Source organism: Panthera pardus, unplaced genomic scaffold, assembly GCF_024362965.1.
Source record: "Panthera pardus isolate Hobbes unplaced genomic scaffold, ASM2436296v1 HiC_scaffold_18, whole genome shotgun sequence".
Lineage (NCBI taxonomy): Eukaryota > Metazoa > Chordata > Mammalia > Carnivora > Felidae > Panthera > Panthera pardus.
The window spans coordinates 11,877,720-11,898,005 of NW_026526743.1; the positions used below are offsets into that span (position 1 = coordinate 11,877,720).

The window sequence follows — 20,286 nt, forward strand, 5'->3', positions numbered from 1 at the left end:
GAATTGGGCAGCATCACATCTAGCAAGTTAAGGGAAGCAACAAAGAGCTACAGAAAGGGTAAGGTTTTTAAAGCTGGAACAAGAAGTTCATAAACAGAAAAAAGGATTATGTCAGGCGAGGTCCCTTTGTTATGGGACAAAAAGGTCTTATCAGCGGAATACCTCATCTTTGGGCGACGCAGAGGACCCATTCGTGGGGCCGATTACCCTTTTGGTGCTGACCACAACATTCCTCACTGACCAGTGGAAACTATATTTCTGGGTAGTGCTGAAGTTGTATGAGTTTAGGTATTGTGCCCTGCTTTGGTGGCATGACCCAGCAGAAGTGACTCCATTTGGGGCCTGTGGTTCCCTTTGTCACACCCTATACAAGTCCATGACAGGGATGGTAGGCCACCCTGAATTAGGTAAACTGACAATGTCAGCCTCTAGTTCCACACAAAACTTCATATGCCCATATCGTGATTGTTGTCCCATCTTTTTTTTTTTTTTTTAATTTAATTTAATGTTTATTTATGTTTGAGAGAGAGCCAGAGTATGAGTGGAGAAGGGGCAGAGAGATGGAGACACAGAATCCAAAGCAGGCTCCAGGCTCTGAGCTGTCAGCACAGAGCCTGACGTGGGGCTGGAACCCACGAACCGCGAGATCATGACCTGAGCCAAAGTTGGACCCCCAACCGACTGAGCCACACAGGCGCCCCGTGTCTTCCCATCTTTTGAGGAACATTTTTATCCATATGTTACTTACTCCACATTCCCAGATATACTCAGTTCCTGTCAGGAGATTGACATCGATCCCAAACAGAGAGCAACTTAACTGATGCTATATTTGGTACCAAACACGTTGCCATTTAGTTGGAGCCAGTGTGCAAAGGGAGAATCTGAACCCTGAAGTAAAGGATTATCTGACCCCAATGACCTCATCCTCTTGCTGGGAAGTGATTCTCATTTCTTCAGGCACTGGCAGTAGGAATTGAAAGTATCCTAGAAAATCAGATGTGAAATGCCCATTTCAGAAAGCAGTTCACAACGTTTATCTAGTGGTTTAAGACAGTGCCAGAAATACCTATGGGCAAACCAACATTCCACCTCCCTACACATCAGTAAAGAGTAAAAAACAGTTACAAACTAACAGAACTTTTAGAAGCAGGCTGTAAGTCTGAGAAATAGATAGAACCAAATGGAGCATGTGACTGTGCTAAACCAATACTTGGTTTTTGTGAGGGTTTTATCTCAAGAATGTGACGTTTTCATTCCTACAAGCATTGAACAATACTACTGTCCAGCTTAAAAATAAATAGCCAGTTATTTTACTAGCAAACTGAATTTATTCAGGAATGACAAAGGAATTTCAACTGAGGATAACCACACCATGGCAATCCACAGGCAAGGTTCAAGAGACAGAGGGAAAGTCAGCATTAGAAAAAAAATAAAGGTCCAGAGCTACTTTCACAAATGTTTATTTATTTTTTAGAGAGGGAGAGCAAGTGGGAGAGGGGCGGGGGGCGGGGGTGGGCAGGCACACTGGATCCAGAACAGGCTCCGGGGCTGACACCAGATAGCCCAATGTGGGGCTTGAACTCATGAACCATAAAAAAATGGCCTGAGCTGAAGTTGGAAACTCAACCAAGTGAGCCACTTAGGCATCACAAAAGTCTGGGTTTATTAGGTTTAAGGTGGAGATTGGGGACAGTTGCTTTCAACAAAAGTTCACTGAAGAACAAAAGTTTGAGGTTGTGGCGGGTTTTCACTGGCTGCATGCCATGGTTAGTGTTTCCTTAATGGGGCAAGTAGAGATCATCCTTCTTTTTGTGAAAGGCAGGAGATTAATTTCCTACTGGGAATGTGTCCTCCCTTGTCAAGACAAAAGTTATCTCCCCTCCTCCTGCTCTTTATGCATGTCATGTCTGCGTGAGAGGTCTCCTTCCAGGGCCTCCTGAATCCATTCTAGTAAGATTCCATTTACTAATCTTCACACTAATTTGGAGACTTATGAGAGGTAGATGAGAGGTAAATTCAAATGTCATGTTTACTCACTGTTCTAAAATATGTGCATTTAGCACATAATGTGTTTTCAAGAACTTTTGGTAGATGCATGCGAAAATTCAGTTACAAGAGAAGCAGTCCCGTCTTCATGTGCCTTTTATTGTGTTCAAGAAAAACACAGGAAACATGAAGCAGGAATACTAAGTTCTATTGTACGTTAGAATGTGGGAGGTGTGATGGAAACAACAAGAGGTGATTTTGTGAGAAAAGGACGTTGGAGGGGCGCCTGGGTGCCTCAATGGGTTAAGTGTCCTACTTTGGCACAGGTCATAATCTCACAGTTCATGAGTTCGAGCCCTGTATCGGGCTCTGTGCTGACAACTCAGAGACTGGAGCTTGCTTCAGATTCTGTGTCTCCCTCTCTCTGCCCCTCTCATTCTCACACTCTGTCTCTCTTGAAATAAATAAATTTTAAAATTAAAAAAAAAAAGAAGAGGACATTTTATGTAATATTACACAGGGCTGTGTGGCAGCCCTCCTTATTACGTGCACCATGAGTAAATGTGAGTCCTGTGGGTTATTACTTTTATTAGTTTTGTTTAAATAAAGCAAGGTACATTAAAATTTAGAAGTGCCTATTTGAGCAAACACCAAATCCAATCAGGTAGCCCGAAACCCAGCAAAGGGAAAGGCTTGTATAGACCAAAATGAGAAGAAAAGGAAACACGTTACATGACTGGCTATAGCTTCAGAAACTATCTTATATGGGAAAGCCTAGTTGCCTGTTAGAGACAGGGTACCCTTGGGTTTTGAATTCTGACCCTTGAGGCATTTACAAGAATTTGCTTGAAGTGAGGTGTAGGTGGCTAAGGCATTGGAGCCACCTGAGTCTAATGGCCTTCTTGTTGATGTACAGTTTCCAGCAAAAGAAACACGTTGGTAGGTGGCTTCAGTGTGTGGACTCCTTGGCATCGGAGCCCCTGGAACTCCATTCATTTAAGCCTTTATTTTTTTTCTTTCTCTCTTTTAAAAAAAAAAAAATTTTTAACGTTTATTTATTTTTGAGACAGAGAGACAGAGCATGAACGGGGGAGGGCCAGAGAGAGGGAGACACAGGATCTGAAGCAGGCTCCAAGCTCTGAGCTGTCAGCACAGAGCCCGACGCGGGGCTGGAACTCACAGAGCAGGAGATCATGACCTGAGCCGAAGTTGGTCGCTCAACTGACTGAGCCACCCAGGTGCCCCTCATTTAAGCCTTTAGATTGCTTGGCTCACTGCAGAGAAACTCAGGAGGTATCCATTAGACATCTTTGGACTGGGGGAGGGGAGGAGCTAAGATACTGGCAGAGTAGGAGGATCCTAGTCTCATTTCTTCCCTTAAACACGACTAAATAACTATCCAATCACTCTGAATACCCATAAAATCAACCTGGGTTCAACAGAACAAACTGCACAACTCGAGGCAGAGAAGATGTCACATCAAGGGAAGCAGGAAGTGCAGAGATGGGGCTTGGGCAAGAAACAGATTGGGGGGCTGCAGAGGGCTTGGATCCCTGGGAGATGAGAGACAGAGAGAGACAGAGAGAGACAGAGAGAGAGAGAGAGACAGAGAGAGGGAGGGAAGGAGGGAGGGAGGGAGGGAGGAGAGCACAGGGGATTGCACAAGGGAAACACTTCCCCAAAGCCATTCACTGGAAAAATGAGAGGACCTGACATTTGGCAGCTTTTGCAACCAACAGGGCTCAGAGACTAGATTTTAAATGTTGGTGGGTTTCACTGGGATGTAGCCCTGAGCGTCTGCCCTACTCCTCTAGAGTAGGCAGGCAAGCAACCTGGAGTCAGAAGGCACGATCTGAAGAACACCTAGGGACCACAGGGCAGACACTGTTCACTCTTCTTGGAGTGCATCTGTGGGAAGTGGGTTAGCAGAGATGCCTCCCTGGGAACAAAAGAACCAGCTGCACCATTTCCCTCCCATGCCCCTTGGCAAAGTTGCAGAAGAGCTGCTGAGGGTGGCTCAGGCTGACACTGGCTGCCTAGCCTGCTTGCTCCAAGTCCCAAGGCCCGTGCTCTGGGGCAACCACCCCTCTTGGTCAAACATGCATCAGCCTCAGGATGGAGGGACCCTATCCCAGGTAATCAGCACAGGCCCCTGCCACAGCATGTCCCTAAATTTTTGAGTTGTAAAAGTCAGCATACTGGGCTGGGATAGAGCCCAAAGCACTGCTCCTGGCAAGCAAACATCCCAGAGACAGACAGAGTGAAAACGGCTCTCTGTAAACTGCCTTGGATGCATGGGGGATTATTTACCCTTCTGGGAGTGCTTCCCTGAGAGCAGTAAGCATGGAGACCCCTCTCCAGGATCAAAGGGGTTGGCTGGTGCCATTTTCCTCCACTGCCCCTCAGCAAAATCCAGTAAACAGCACAGGGCGAACATTGGCTTCCTAACCTGCATACACCAAGTCCCACCCACCTGCACTCTGCCAGCACTGCCCTTCTGGGCCACGTGGGCTTAAGTCCCACGGCTGTGGGCCCATTCGAAAGATGACCAGCAGAAACCCACACACACACCACATCTCCTGACCAGAGTGTTCTGCAAGGATTCAGTTCTAGTGGAAGTAGCATCAGGTCTCATTTAACAAGCAGGCCTGAGACACCTAGTTAAAATTTGCCACATTCAGGCCAAGGACCAAACAGTGCCCACTGTGGGCAAGGAGAACCTCTGCAAGCAACAGGCCTGAAGGATAGAGCAGCAAATCACAGCAGTAGAGTACACACAGTACACACAACAGACACTCCCTGAAGCACCAGGCCATGGACACTATATGACTTCTCCTTAATAAAGCCATTACTCTCAGGAAAAGAAAATTTGATGGGCTTCTCTAATATACAGAAGAAGACAGAGACCTAAACAAAATGCCCACATGGAGGAATTCTTCCCTAAAGGAAGAACAAGATAAAATTACAGCCAGAGCGCCTTAGACGGTTGAGCATCCAATTCTTTTTTTTTTTTTTTTTTCAACGTTTTTTTTTTTTAATTTATTTTTGGGACAGAGAGAGACAGAGCATGAACGGGGGAGGGGCAGAGAGTGAAGGAGACACAGAATCGGAAAGAGGCTCCAGGTTCCGAGCTGTCAGCCCAGAGCCTGACGCGGGGCTCGAACTCACGGACCGCGAGATCGTGACCTGGCTGAAGTCGGACGCTTAACGGACTGCGCCACCCAGGCGCCCCGAGCATCCAATTCTTGATTTTTGGCTTAGTTCATGATCTCACGGATCATGAGATTGAGGCCCATATCGGGTTCTGTGACTAGGCGAGAAGCCTGCTTGGGATTTTCACTCTCCCTCTCTCTCCAGCCATCCCCTGTCTCACTCTCTCATTCTCTAAAAATAAATAAATACAATTCAAAAAACAACAACAACAACAACAACAGTAAAATCACAGCCAGAGATCTAATTAACACAGATCTAATTAATATACTCATGGAGAACTTAAAGCAATAATCTGAGGATACTTGCTGGGCTTGAGAAAAGAAGGGAAGACATCTGGGAGGTCTTTACCAGAGAAACAAAACAGTTAAAAAACAATCAGGCAGGAATGAAAAGTGCAATGACTGAGATTTGAAACACATTGGATGTAATGACAAGGGTGGAAGAAGCGGAGGAACAAATAAGTCATAGAGAGGATAGAATTAGGGAAAATAATGAAGATGAACAAAAGAGAGAAAGAAGACAGAGGATCATGGGGATAGACTTAGGGAACTTGGTGATTCCATCAAACATAATAACATTCGTATCATAGGAGTCCCAGAAGAATTGGAGAGGGAAAAGGGGATAGAAAGTTGATTTCAGGCCATTATAGCTGAAAACTTCCCTTATCTGAGAAAGTATATAGACATCCAAATCCAGGACGGAAAAAGAATTCGCAACAAAATCAACAAAAGCAAGGCCAGCACCATACATATTATAATTAAATTTGCAAAATATACTGCTAAATCAAAAATCCTAAAAGCACCAAGACAATAGAAGCCTCTAACTAACAAGGGAAGACCCATTAGAATAGCTGCAGATCTCTCCATAGAAACTTGGCAGGCCAGAAGGGAGTGGCATGATATATTCAACGTGCAGAATGGGAAAAGTATGCAGCCTAGAATACTCTATGCAGCAAGAGTGTCGTTCAGAATGGAAGAGATAAAGAGTTTCCCAAAAAACAAAAATGAAAGGAGCTCACAACCACTAAACCAGCCCCCCAAGAAATATTAAAGGGGACTCCTAGAGTGAGAAGGAAAGACCAAAAGTGATAGAGACTGGAAAGGAACAGAGAAAATCTCCATAAACAATGATAAAACAAGTCATAAAATGGAACTAAATTCATTTTCATCAATACTTACTCTTATCAGTTCAGGTCTTGATCTCTGCATTTGAGTTTGAGCTCTGCATTGGGCTCTGTGCTGGGTGTGTAGCTTACTTAAAAAAAAAAATTACTCTGGGAGTGCCTGAGTGGCTCAGGTAGATGAGTGACCAACTCTTGGTTTAGGCTCAGGTCATGATCTTATGGTTCATGAGTTCAAGCCCTGTATCAGGCTCTGTACTGACAGTGTGGACCCTGTCTCTGTCTCTGTCTCTGTCTCTGTCTCTCTCTCTCTGTAACTCTCTTTCCCTCTCTCACTCTCTCACACTTCTTCTCTCTCTCTGTCTCTCTCTCTCCCCTTATCTTTCTGCTCCTCCTGCATTCTCTGTCTCTCACCATCTCTCAAAATAAATAGATAAACTTAAAAAAACTATTCTGAATGTAAATGGACTAAACTTTCCATCAAAATACATAGGGTGTTACAATCTCTAAAAAAACCAAGACTACCCCCCCCACCCAATAAACCAGCAAGAAAACAAGACCCTTCTGTATGCTGCCTCAAAAAGACTCGTTTAAGACCTAAGACACCTGCAGATTGAAAGTGAGGGAATGGAGAATCATCTATCATGCAAATGAACATCAAAGAAAGCTGGAATAGCAAGACTCATATCAAACAAGATTTTATTTTATTTATTTATTTTTTTAACGTTTATTGATTTTTGAGACAGAGAGAGACAGAGCATGAACAGGGGAGGGTCAGAGAGAGAGGGACACACAGAATCCGAAACAGGCTCCAGGCTCTGAGCTGTCAGCACAGAGCCCGACGCGGGGCTCAAACTCACGGACCCTGAGATCATGACCTGAGCCGAAGTCGGACGCTTAACTGACTGAGCCACCCAGGCGCCCCTCAAACAAGATTTTAAACCAAAGACTATATAACAAGAGTTGAAGAGGACACTATATCATAATAAAAAGAACAATTCAACAATAAGATCTAACAATTGTAAATACTTATGCCCTGAATATGAGAGTACCCAGATATATAAAACAATAAATAACAAACATAAAGGGAGCTATGATGGTGGAGTAACAGAAGGGCCTTCCCTATACAGTCATCTCTTGAACACAGCTAAATATCAAATCATTCTGAACACCCAGGAAAACGATCTGAAGACACACATGACAAACTGCACCACTAAAGAAAGAGACAAGAGGCCACACCGTGAAAGTTAAGAGAGGTGGAGATATGACTTGGGGGAGGAAAGGGCCGCGTGTGCTGCAGAACAGAGGGAGCCATGATCACAGAGAGATGACACACAAAGAGAAACGGAAAGGGGAAAGTGAAGGGGAAGGGGAAGAGAAACGAGAGGGGGAGGAGTAGGGAGAGGGAGAGGGAGAGAGAGAGAGGAGAGAGGATGAAAGCACACAGAACCCAGGGGATTGCACAAGGAAAACACTTTCTAAAGCCATTCACAGGGAAAACAAGAAGGGCTGATTATCGTGAATTTTTAGAATGAGTGGAGCTCAGAGATCCTCATTTTGGCTGGTATGGATCCTGGTGGCTGTGTAGTGCTCATATGGAAACAGAGGGCAGGGCCCTGGAGCACACAGCATGATCTGAGGATCCCCTGGGGTGCACTGGAAGAGATGTTTCCCCCTTCTTGGAGTGCACCTGGCAGAGGAGACATTGTCTCTCACTGGTCCAAGCATTTGGCAGGTGCCATTGTGCACACCCACCTCTTAGCACAAGGGCAGAGACACCTGCTGAGGGCAGCCAACCTAGACACCGGTTTTTGCTGCACTTTACCCCAAACTCCAAGCTCCTGTGCACTGGTGCAACTGCCTTTCTAGGACAGACCTGCATAAGCACCAGCATGGCAACACACCCCTCCCCCAATCCAGAGTACCGGTGTGGGTCTGCACCACGACAGGACCCTGAACTTTGGAGTTTTAAGACTCACCCAGCCTGCCTGGGATACAACACAGGTGCCTGCGCTGCCAGATCGGCAGACAGCCCAGACACAGATGCGGTGAAGGCAGGGATCTGTGGGACACCTGGGACACATGCAGGGAGATGATTCACTCATCTCATCTCTGAGGGCTTCCCAGACACCAGCCGGCATGAACTTCCCTCTCGGGAATGAGAAAGAGGGCTGGTGCCATTTTCATCGCCCACTCATCAGTATGGACTGACTTCAGTGAGCAGCACAGCGCAAACAGTGGAGTCCAGAACTGCTTTCACCAAGCCCCACCAATCTGCACTCTGCCAGTGCCTCTTTACTAGGGCAAGCGTGCCTGAGAACCAGAGCAGCATGCCCTTCCCACTGAAGACCAGCACAAACACCCCGCGCATACAAGACTATGGACCACAGAGTGCTACAAAGCTTCAGTTAACTGGAAATAGCATCAGGGCTCTTTCATCAAGTAGATGAGAGCACAGCTAGTTAAAACTTACCACACTCTAGACAAGGTGCAAACACTCCCCAGTGGTGAAATGGAGAAACTTTGCTGAAGAGTGACCTGAGGGAAACAGCAGCAAAAACACAGCAGCAGACTGCACACAGCATACACACAGCATATACCTGGCACCTGAAGCACCAAGGCTCTGGTCAGTATTATGACCTGTTTTTAACAAAGCCATTACTCTCAGAATCAGAGAACATAGCAGGCTTTCCTAACACAGAGAAGAAGACAGAGACCTAGACAAAATACAAGAGGGAGGAATTCATCCCAAAAGAAAGAGCAAGAAAAGGTCACAGATAGGGATCTAATCAAAAGAGGTATAGGTAATATGCCTGATATAGAACTTAAAGCAACAATCATAAGGATGCTACCTGGGCTTGAGAAACCGCAGAAGACAGCAGGGACTTCCTTACCACAGAAATAAAAGAACGAAACACTAGTCGGCCTGAAATAAAGAATGCCAAAACCGAGAAGTGAAACTGATGGATTGTAATGACAACAAGGATGGAAGAAGCCGTGGAATGAATAAGTGATATAGAAGATAAAATTATGGAAAATAATAAAGCTGAAAAGAAGAGGGAAATAAAAATATTGGATCATGAACGTAGAATTAGGGAACTTAGCGACTCCACAAAATGTAGTAATACTCATATCATAGGAGTCCCAGAGAAAGAAGAGAGAGGAAAAGGGGGCATGCTTATTTGAGGAAATTATAGCTGAAAACTTCCCTAATTCAGGGAAGGAAACAAACGTCCAAATCCAAGAAGCAGAGAGAACTCCCATCAAAATCAACAAAAGCAGTGGACTTCAAGCTGTATAACAAACCTGTAATCAACAAGACAGTATGGCACTGGCGTAAGAACACACACTCAGATCAGTGGGACAGAACAGAGAACCCAGAAATGGACACAGAAACGTATGGCCAACTAATCTTTGGCAAAGCAGGAAAGCATATCCAATGGAATAAAGACAGTCCCTTCAGCAAGTGGTGCTGGGAAAACCGGACAATGACATGCAGAAAAAACGATTCTGGACCACTTTCTTACACCATACACAAAAATCAACTCAAAATGGATGAAAGACATAAATGTAAGACAGGAAGCCATGAAAATCCTTGAGGACAAAGCAGGCAAAAACCTCTTTGACCTTGGCCACAGCAACTTCTTACTCAACAAGTCTCCAGAGGCAAGGGAAACTAAAGCAAAAATGAACTATTGAGACCTCATCAAAATAAAAAGCTTCTGCACAGCGAAGGAAACAATCAGCAAAACTAAAAGGCAACCAGTGGAATGGCGGAAGATATTTGCAAACGACATATCAGATAAAGGGTTAGTATCCAAAATCTAAAAAGAACTTATCAAACTCAACACCCAAAAAACAAATAGTCCAGTAAAGAAATGGACAAAAGATATGAATAGACATTTCTACAAAGAAGACACATGAAAAAATGCTCAACATCACTCATTATTGGGGAAATGCAAATCAAAACCACAATGAGACACCACCTCACACCTGACAGAAGGGCTAACATTAACAAACTCAGGCACAACAGATGCTGGCGAGGATGCTGAGAAAGAGGATCTCTTTTGCACTGCTGGTGGGAATGCAAACTGGTGCAGCCACTCTGGAAAACAGTATGGAAGTTCCTAAAAAAATTGAAAATAAAACTACCCTACGACCCAGCAATTGCAGTACTAGGTATTTATCCAAGGGATGCAGGTATGCTGTTTCGAAGGGGCACATGCACCCCAATGTTTATAGCAGCACTATCAACAATAGCCAAAGTATGGAAAGAGTCCAAATGTCCATCGATGGATGAATGGATAAAGAAAATGTGGGATGTGTATGTGTACACACACACACACACACACACACACACACACACACACTGGAGTATTACTTGGCAATCAAAAAGAATGAAATCTTGCCATCTTGCAACTACATGGATGGAACTGGAGGGTATTATGCTAAGCGAAATTAGCCAGAGAAAGACAAATATCATATGACGTCACTTCTATGAGGACTTTAAGACACAGAACAGATGAACACAAGGGAAGGGAATCAAAAATAATATAAAAACATGGAAGGGGACAAATCATACGAGACTCTTAGATATGGAGAACAAACAGAGGGTTACTGGAGGGGTTGTGGGATGCGGAGTGGTCTACATGGGTAGGGACGTTAAGGAACCTACCCCTGAAATCACTGTTGCACTAAATGGTAACTAATTTGGATGTAAATTTAGAAAAAGAAAAGAAAAAAAAATCAACAAAAGCAGGCCAACACCGGGACATATCATAGTAAAATTTGCAAAATATAGAGATAAGGAAAAAATCCTAAAAGGGAAAAGGGAAAAGGGAAAAGAAATCCATAACCTACAAGGCAAGACAAATAAGGTTAGATCTTTCCACAAAGATCTGGCAGACCTGAAGGCAGTGGCATGAATCACTGTGCTGAATGGGAAAAATCTGCAGCCAAGAATACTCTATCCAGCAAGACTGTCATTCAGAAGAGAAGGAAACATAAAGAGCTTCCCAGAAAAACAAAACTTATGGAGTTTGTGACCACCAGATGAGATCTGCAAAAAATGTGAAAGAGAACTCTTTGAGTGGGAAAGAAAGACTGAAAGTGACAAAGGTTAAATAGGAACAGAAAAAAATCTTCAGAAACAATGACTTAACAAGTGATACAGGGGCGCCTAGCTGGCTCAGTTGGTTAAGCGTCCGACTTTGGCTCAGGTCATGATCTCATGGTTCATAGGTTTGAACCCCGTGTCGTACTCTGTGCTGACAGCTCAGAGCCTGGAGCCTGCTATGGATTCTGTCTCCCTCTCTCTCTCCCCCTCCCCTGCTTGTTCTCTCTCTCTCTCTCTCTAAAACAAATAAACATTTAAAAAAATTTTAAAACAACAAGTGATACAATGGCACTAAATTCATAACTGTCAATAATCACTCTAATGTAAATGGACTAAATATTCCAATCAAAAGACTTAGGGTGTCAGAATGGATGAAGAAAATAAGATCCATCTACATCCTGTCTACAAGAGACTCACTTTATATTTTTTTATTTAAAAAAAATTTTAAATATTTATTTTTCAGAGAGAGACAGAGAGGGAGAGCTTGTGGAAGGGACAGACAGAGAGGGAGACACAAAATCCGAAGCAGGCTCCAGACTCTGAGGTGTCAGCACACAGTCCAACACAGGGCTCGAACCCACAAACTGCAAGATCGTAACCTGAGCTGAAATTGGTCGCCTAACCAACTGAGCCGCCCAGGCCCCTCAGGAGACTCACTTTAGACCTAAAACACCTACAGACTGAAAGTGTGGGGATGGAGAAACATTTATCTTCTTAATAGATGTCAAGGGAAAGCCAGAGTAGCCATGCTTATATCAGACAGACTAGATTTAAACCAACGACTGTAACAAGAGTTAAGAATGGCACTATATCATAATAAAGGGGTCTATTCGCCAAGAACTAACAATGGTAAATATTTATGCCCCCATCTTGGCATTCCCAAAGATATAAATCAATTAATAAAAAAAATAATGAAACTCATTGATAATAATACAATAAAAGTAGATGGCTTTAACACCCCATTGACAGCAATCCACAGATCATCCAGTAGAAAGTCAACAAGGAAACGATGGCTTTGAATGACACACTGGACCAGATGCATGTAACCGACATAGTCACAACATTTCACCCTAAAGAAGCAGATACACATTCTTATCAAGGGCGCATGGGACATTCTCTAGAATATTATTACACAGTGGGTCACAATCCAGGCTTCAACAAGTACAAAAAGATTGAGATTACGTGATGCATATTTCCCACCATGACACTATGAAACTTCAGGTCAGCCACAAGAAACAATTGGGAAGCACCACAAATACGTGGAGACTAAAGTACATCCTACTAAAGTAGGAATGAGTCAACCAGGAAATGAAAGATAAAAAATTCATGGAAACAAATGAAAATGAAAACGAAAATGAAAATACGATGGTACAAAACCTTTGGGATGCGGGGTGCCTGGGTAGCTCAGTCGGTTAGGCGTCTGACTTGGGCTCAGTCATCATCTCATGGCTTGTGAGTTCGAGCCCTGCGTCAGGATCTGTGCTGACAGCTCAGAGCTTGAAGCCTGCTTTGAATTCTGTGTCTCCTTCTCTCTCTGCCCTTCCCATCCCCCCTCTCAAAAATAAATAAACATTAAGAAAAGAAGTTTTTTAAACTTTGGGATGCAGCAAAAGTGGTCCTAAGAGATAAGTATATGGCAATACCGGCCCACCTCAAAAAGAAGAAAGGCAAACCTAACCTTATACCTAAAGAAGCTAGAAAAAGAAGAACAAATGAAGCCTAAAGCCAGCAGAAGGGAAATAATAAAGATTAGACCCGAAATAAGTGACATAGAGACAAATAAGCAAACAAAAACAAAAATGAAAACAAAAATAGAAGAACAGATCAATGAAACCAGGAACTTCTTCTTTGAAAGACACAATAAAAGGGATGAACACCTAGTGAGACTTATGAAAAAGAAAAGAGAAAGCACTCAAATAAATTAAATCACAAATGGGAGAGGAGAGATCATAAGCAACAGCCCAGAAATACAAATATAAGAGAATATTATGAAAAATAATATACCATCACACCAGGTAATCTTGAAGAAATGAAAAAAAACCTAGAAACATATGAACTACCAAAACTGAAACAGGAAAAAATAGAAAATTTGAACAGACTGATAACCAGCAAAGAAATTGCACCAGTAGTCAAAAATCTCCCAACAGTAAATCTCTAGGGCCACATGGCTTCCCAAATTTTAAAGAAGAGTTAATACCTATTCTTTTCAAACTATTCCAAAAAATGGAAATGGAAGGAAAACTTCCAAACCAATTCTATGACACCAGAATTACCTTGATCGGAGAACCAGACAAAGACCACACTAGAAAAAATAATTACAGGCAATATCCCCGATTAACATGGATGAGAAATTTCTCAACAAAACTGTAGCAAATCAAATCAAACAGCATGTTAAAAGAATCATTCACCATGAACAGAGTAGGATTTATTCCAGGGTTGCAAAGGTGATTCAATATTCACAAATCAATCGATGTGATACACCACATTAACAACAACAACAACAACAACAACAGCAACAGCAACAACAATAACAAGAAAGGATAAGAACAATAGGATCCTCTGAATAGATGCAGAAGAAAACACTCGACAAAGTACAGCATCCATGCTTTAGAAAACCCCTCTAAAGTACGAATAGAGGGAACATATCTCAACATCAAAAGGCCAAATATAAAAGAGCCAAGGCTAATATAATCTTCAATGGGGAAAAATGAGCTCTTCCTCTACAGTCAGGAACAAGACAGGGATGGCCACTCCCACCATTGTTATTTAACATTGTACCAGAAGTCCTTGCTTCAGCAATCAGACAACAAAAAGAAATAAAAGGCACCCAAATTGGCAAGGAAGAAGTCAAATTTATACTATTTGCAGATGACACGATGCTCCATGTGGAAAACCTGAATGAGTCCACCAAAGAATTGCTAGAACTGATACCTGAATTCAGTAAAGTTCCAGGATACAAAGCAATGTACAGAACTCTGTTCCATTTCTATATGCCAATAAAAAAACAGCTGAAAGAGAAATCAAGGAATCGATCTCTTTTACAATTGCTGACAAAAACCATAAGATACCTAGGAGTAAACCTAAACAAAGAGGTAAAAAAATCTGTACTCTGAAAACCATAGAGCACTTATGAAAGAAATTGAAGATGACACAAACAAATGGAAGCACATTATGTGTTCATGGGTTGGAAGAACAAATATTGTTAGAATGTCTATATTACCCAAAGCAATCTACACATTTAATGCGATCCCTATCAAAATACGACCAGCAGTTTTCACAGAGCTAGAACAAACAATGCAAAAATTTGTATGAAAACATAAAAGATCCCAAATGTCCAAAGCAATCCTAAAAAAGAAAATCAAAGCTGGAGGCATCACAATTCCAGAATTCAAGTTATATTACAAAGCTGTAGTGATCAACACAGTATGGTACTTGCACAAAAACAGGAAACATAGATCAATGGAACAGAGTAGAAAACCCGGAAATGAACCCACACCTATATGGTCAATTAATGCCCGACAAAGCAGGAAAGAATATCTAATAGAAAAAAGACAGTCTCTTCAACAAACGGTGCTGGGAAAACTGGATGGCAACATGCAAAAGAATCAAACTGGACCACTTTCTCACACCATACACAAAAAGTAAATTCAAAATGGATGAAAGAAGAGTGCCTGGATGACTCAGTCGGTTAAGCGTCCAACTCTTGATTTTGGCGCAGATCACGATCTCACGGTTTGTGAGTTCAAGCCCCACGTCCGGCTCTGTAATGCCAGCATGGAGCCCACTTGGGATTCTCTCTCTCCCTCCCTGTGATCCCCTCCCCCTCTCGTGCAGGCATGCACATGCATACTCTCCTTCTCTAAGTAAATAAAAATAAAAAAAATTTTTTAGTGGACGAAAGCCCTAAATGTGAGAGAAGAAACCATGAAAGCCTAGAGAACACAGGCAGAAACCTCTTTGAAATTGGCCTTAACGAGTTCTTACTAGATACGTCTCCCGAGGCAAGGGAAATAAAAGCTAAAGTAAACTATTGGAATTTCATCAAGATAAAAAAAAAACTTCTGTATGGCAAAGAAAACAACGAACAAAACTAAAAAGCAACCTACAGAACGGGAGAAGATATTTTCAAATGACATATCTGAGAAAGGGTTAATATCCACAATTTATAAACAATTTATAACATTCAACACCCAAAAAAAACCAAATAATTTACTTAAGAAATGGGCAGAAGACACAAACAGACATGTTTCCAAAGAAGATATACACATGGCTAACACACACATGAAAAGATACTCAACATCACTCATCATCAGGGAAATGCAAATCAAAACTACAATGAGATACCATGTCACACAACTCACAATGGCTACAGTTAACATCACAGGAAACAACAGATACTGGTGAGGTTGCAGAAAGAGGGTAACCCTCTTATGTTGGTGGGAATGGAAACTGCTGCAGCCACTCCGGAAAACAGTATGGAGGTTCCTCAAAAAGTGAAAAATGCTACTATCCTACAATCCAGTAATTGCACTACTAGGTACTGACCCAAAGGATACAAAAATATTGATGCAAAGGAATACATGCACCCCCGATGTTCATAGCAGCACTATCAACAATAGCCAAATTAGGGAAAGAGCCCAGATTTCCATCGACTGATGAATGGATAAAGATGTGGTAGGTGTATGAGTGTATATATGTATGTATGTGTGTGTATGTATGTGTGTATATACATATATATGTGTATATGTGTGTGTATATGTATATGTACATATATGTGTTTATGCATATACATATATGTATATATGTATGTATGTGTGTATACACATACATATATAAAATGGAATACTACTCAGCCACCAAAAAGAATGCAATCTTGCCTTTGCAACGACATGGATGGAGCCAGAGAGTATGATGCTAAGTGCAATTAGTCAGAGAAACACAAATCCCATAGGACTTCACTCATATGTGAAACTTAAGAAACAACACAAATGAACATGGGGCGGGGGGGGGGGGGCGGTGAGGAGACAGGCAAGCAAGAAATAGACTCTTGTTAGGTGCTTTTTGCTTTTTGTTTTTTTTTGGTTTTTTTTTTGAGGGGGGAGGAGGAGCACAGAGAGGGGGCGACAGAATCCCAGGCAGGCTCTGTGTATCAGTGAAGAGTCTGATCCGGGGATCGACCCACGAACTGTGAGATCACAACATGAGCTGAAATCAAGTTCTGGATGCTTAACCAACTAAGCCACCCAGGCTCCCCAAGAAACAGATTCTTAACTATAGGGAACAAACGCAGGGTTACTTGAGGATAGGTGGGTGGGTGGGGGATGTGTTAACAGGTGATGGCTATCAGGGGGTGCACTTGTGATGAGCACCAGTTGTTGTAAGTAATGAATCACTAATTTCTACACCTGAAACTAATACTGCACTGTATTTTAACTAGCTGGAATTTAAATAAATACTTGGGGGAAAAAGTATTCCGCTGTCCTCTGAGTCTACAGAGCTACAGTCCACAGGTACTGCAGCCTGGAGGGAGGGAGCCTGGCCCTCCCTAAATGCTTGTTCTCACAGTTTCATCTCTGCACTGACCTTCTCCATTAGCATCACCTACCAACTCACTAGAAATGCTCATTCTCAGCCTATACCCTAGACTGACTGACTCAGACACTTTCCGGGTGATTCCAAGAAGCAGTGCTTTTGTTTTGTTTTGTTTTGTTTTGTGGTTCATTTATTATTGAGAAAGAGAGTGTGAGTGGGGGAGAAGCAGAAGGTCCAAAGTGGGCTCTGCGCTGAGAGCGGAGAGCCCAATGCAGGCCTCAAACTTACAAACCATGAGATCATGACTTGAGCCTAAGTCAGATGCTCAACCAACTGAGCCATGCAGGCGCCACTAAAGAGCGGTGTTTTAAGAAGACTCCGGGTGAAATAGACACAGAGTTAAGTATTCCCTCCACTTACTTGTTCCTGAAGACAGTAAACCCAATATGCTTGTGTTTAACATGAATCTTCTCTAAGGCTGCAGGATTTGAGAACCAAGCCTGCAAAATTTATCAGCACACAAATGTTTCCTTCACTAAAAAGTAAGGTCTACAATAGCTGATTTTCTATTGTTTATTAATGGATTACTACTCCTTTATGAACATACAAAGTGAAAAGCCTTCAATCACTCTCCCTCATACAGAAAAACGGTATTTGCATACCGTACTGGTATCCTATTACCATACTGGTATCCAACTACTTTGGCACTTGGATGCACATCTGTGTATCTATGTTCAAATACATTCCTACATTACCAAAACTCAAGTTCTGGTGCCCATTGCTCGAAAACCCAATACTCAAGAGACAAGAGTTCAATGGAAAGGAACATGAGCTCATTCAGGCGGCTGGCCACCCGGGGAGAAGGCGGACTTTTGTACACAGGCCAACTCCCAGGTCTCTGCCCCCCCCCCCCCCCCAAGGGTTTTTAAAGCAGTTTAGGGCAGTTAACCAGAAAAGGGAGCATAGCGGTCTGGAGCATCTCTTGACTACATGCAGACTCTTCTGGTGCTAGCTATGGATGTTATCACAGTGCTCAAAGGTTTTACAACAGGTTCTGGTTCCCCAGTGCCTAGGGGTTGTGCAAGAGGGTCTGCTTTGTGTTGTGGCATGCGGAACTGCTCTGCTCTTCTAGGAGAGAATGCCTGATCTACAGAGAAACATCCGCAGAGAAATCATGGGGACGAAGGATGCTTGGGAAACCTTCAAGATGACTGGATTGGCCATAGGGTTTGAGGTGGCTGCACCCCTACATACTATTTTTGTTAGTACTGAAAGAGGACCTCAGTTGCCTCTATTTTGACTTCAAACTTTCTCGTTGGGTTCCTTCCAGCTTGTCTCTTGGCTAAGGAAGACCCTGATGGCAAGCGTTCCCAGATGAGAACCAAAACGACCCCTTCAAGCAATAAAGAGTGCCCTGAACAGCAAGACCCCACCCGTGAGTGACTCCATGACAATGATCTACTTGACTCACTGACTCCCTGCATGTACCCACCCACCTTTGCTGACATTTTTCTTATATAAACCTAGAAGTGTTTTCACCACTTTGGAATCAGTCTTTAAGAATTTAGTCCACTGTGTTCCCTATGTTAGCCTCCCTGAAAGAGATTCACCCCCACTGGTTCCTCTGCCTTGGGATTTTGTCACCGCTGAGCAGCCAAACCTAGTCCACTTGGGACCCCCAGGCTTGGTGCTCTTACATCCCTGTACCTTATAGTACAACAAACTCATAATTTGTTGACCAATCTATGCCTGAAGTTTTTTCCTTTACATAATCTTGGACAACCTAATCCAATGAGTTTAGCCCAGATGTCACACCCCGTCACCCTGAGGAGCTGCCAGAGTGGTCACAATTGTGCATGTGGAAAGGAATCAAGAACTCACCTGTGGACTGGGCTGTGTCCCTCAGGCGCCTCCCGGGTCAAGAATGGCCAGCGCTCGGGGCAATGCATTGCATTAAGGATCGACAGTGGGACCTTGAGCTCCACAGGACATAAGGGGACTCAACCCAGCAGGTCCTTCCAAAGTCACCTCCGGGGGGTGCCATTTTCCTCCCCTGTCCCTGTGCCACTCCTGACCTGCAACCCAGCACCGTTTTCTCTCTGCAGGCCCCTTCCTGGCTGATGCTCTGAGATGACACCACCATCACGTGTGGGTCCGAGGAAAAAAGGTCTCAGCGGGTTCCTACACTAAGGCCGCTGACCTCTCCTTCTGGGAGTCGTCTTCCTCTGCCTGCCCCACTGGCTCCCAGTCCTTCCTGGAGAGGGGGAAGCCAGAAATGGCCGCAGTGCCCCCGCCGGCAGTCTTCCCCTGAGTGGGAGGGCTGGTAAGGCAACCTAGATTCAGGGTGAGATGCACCAAAGGCATTCATCTTTGGGGAATGCACTCAACTATTACAGAAAGAAAGAGTTAAATCACATGGAGGTGATCACTAGAGGGTGAGAAATCCTTCCAAGGTACTGGGTGGGATCCGAGGAAGCAATCTGAACCCAGCGGGTTTGCCCCACAACCTGGTCACCACTAAGGTGAGGCCAGCCATATTTTCACTCACCCATCAGGGTGTTCAGGGAGGTCCCTCCCCTCTGGCCAATCAGGATTAACATCTTCTCCTGAGGCTTGTGCAGACCTGCAGCTGGCTCACAGCACCCCCACCTCCACCCCCACACCAGCTCCTGTCCACCTGGGATTGTAAAGTCTCCTGCACACGCCAAAGTTTAGTCTTCCACCAAACACCCAAGTGAGATTTTTCGGCGCCTTCTCCCAGCATATCCTGCTCTCATGATGGGAGAATTTACACTTTGGAAATTGGCAAGCACTACAAAGCAGGGCTGCAGTTCTGTATTTCTGAATGCCTGGATGTAAGAAAGTGAAGACATAATGGTAAGAATGCACACTAAACTTACACATGTATGGTGTTTGGGGCCGTCACGTGTGCAGGACACAAAAGCAGCTGAGTGAAAATAGTGAAGAAATAGCCTAACACTGTTACTATGACTCCATACAGCAAAATGTCACACCATTTAAGAATGAGGAAAATTCGAATACATACCATTGTTGTATGCGTTTCTTATTCGTAAATGAAAATGGAAATAGCCATAACTCATCGGAAAGATAATGGGCAAACGATATGAACAGAAATTGTACCAAAGGAGATAGACAGGTGGTAAATAAACACACGAAAAAATACTCAAAATCAACACCCCTAGGAAATGCAATGGCAACAGCACTACACACTTATGAAATGGGCTGACATTACAGACTGGCACTATCAAGTAGTGGCAGGGACTGGAGGCACTGGAACTCTCATACATGCTGGTGGGAA

The 20,286-nt window shown here is 43.5% G+C and overlaps 1 protein-coding gene across 1 annotated transcript in view; it reads right to left on the reverse strand.

Annotated features, from left to right (window-relative positions):
• Positions 1–20,286, reverse strand: part of LOC109260430 (zinc finger protein 671) — a 226,377-nt gene that overhangs the window by 122,534 nt on the left and 83,557 nt on the right. The gene's annotated exons all lie outside the window — the stretch shown is intronic.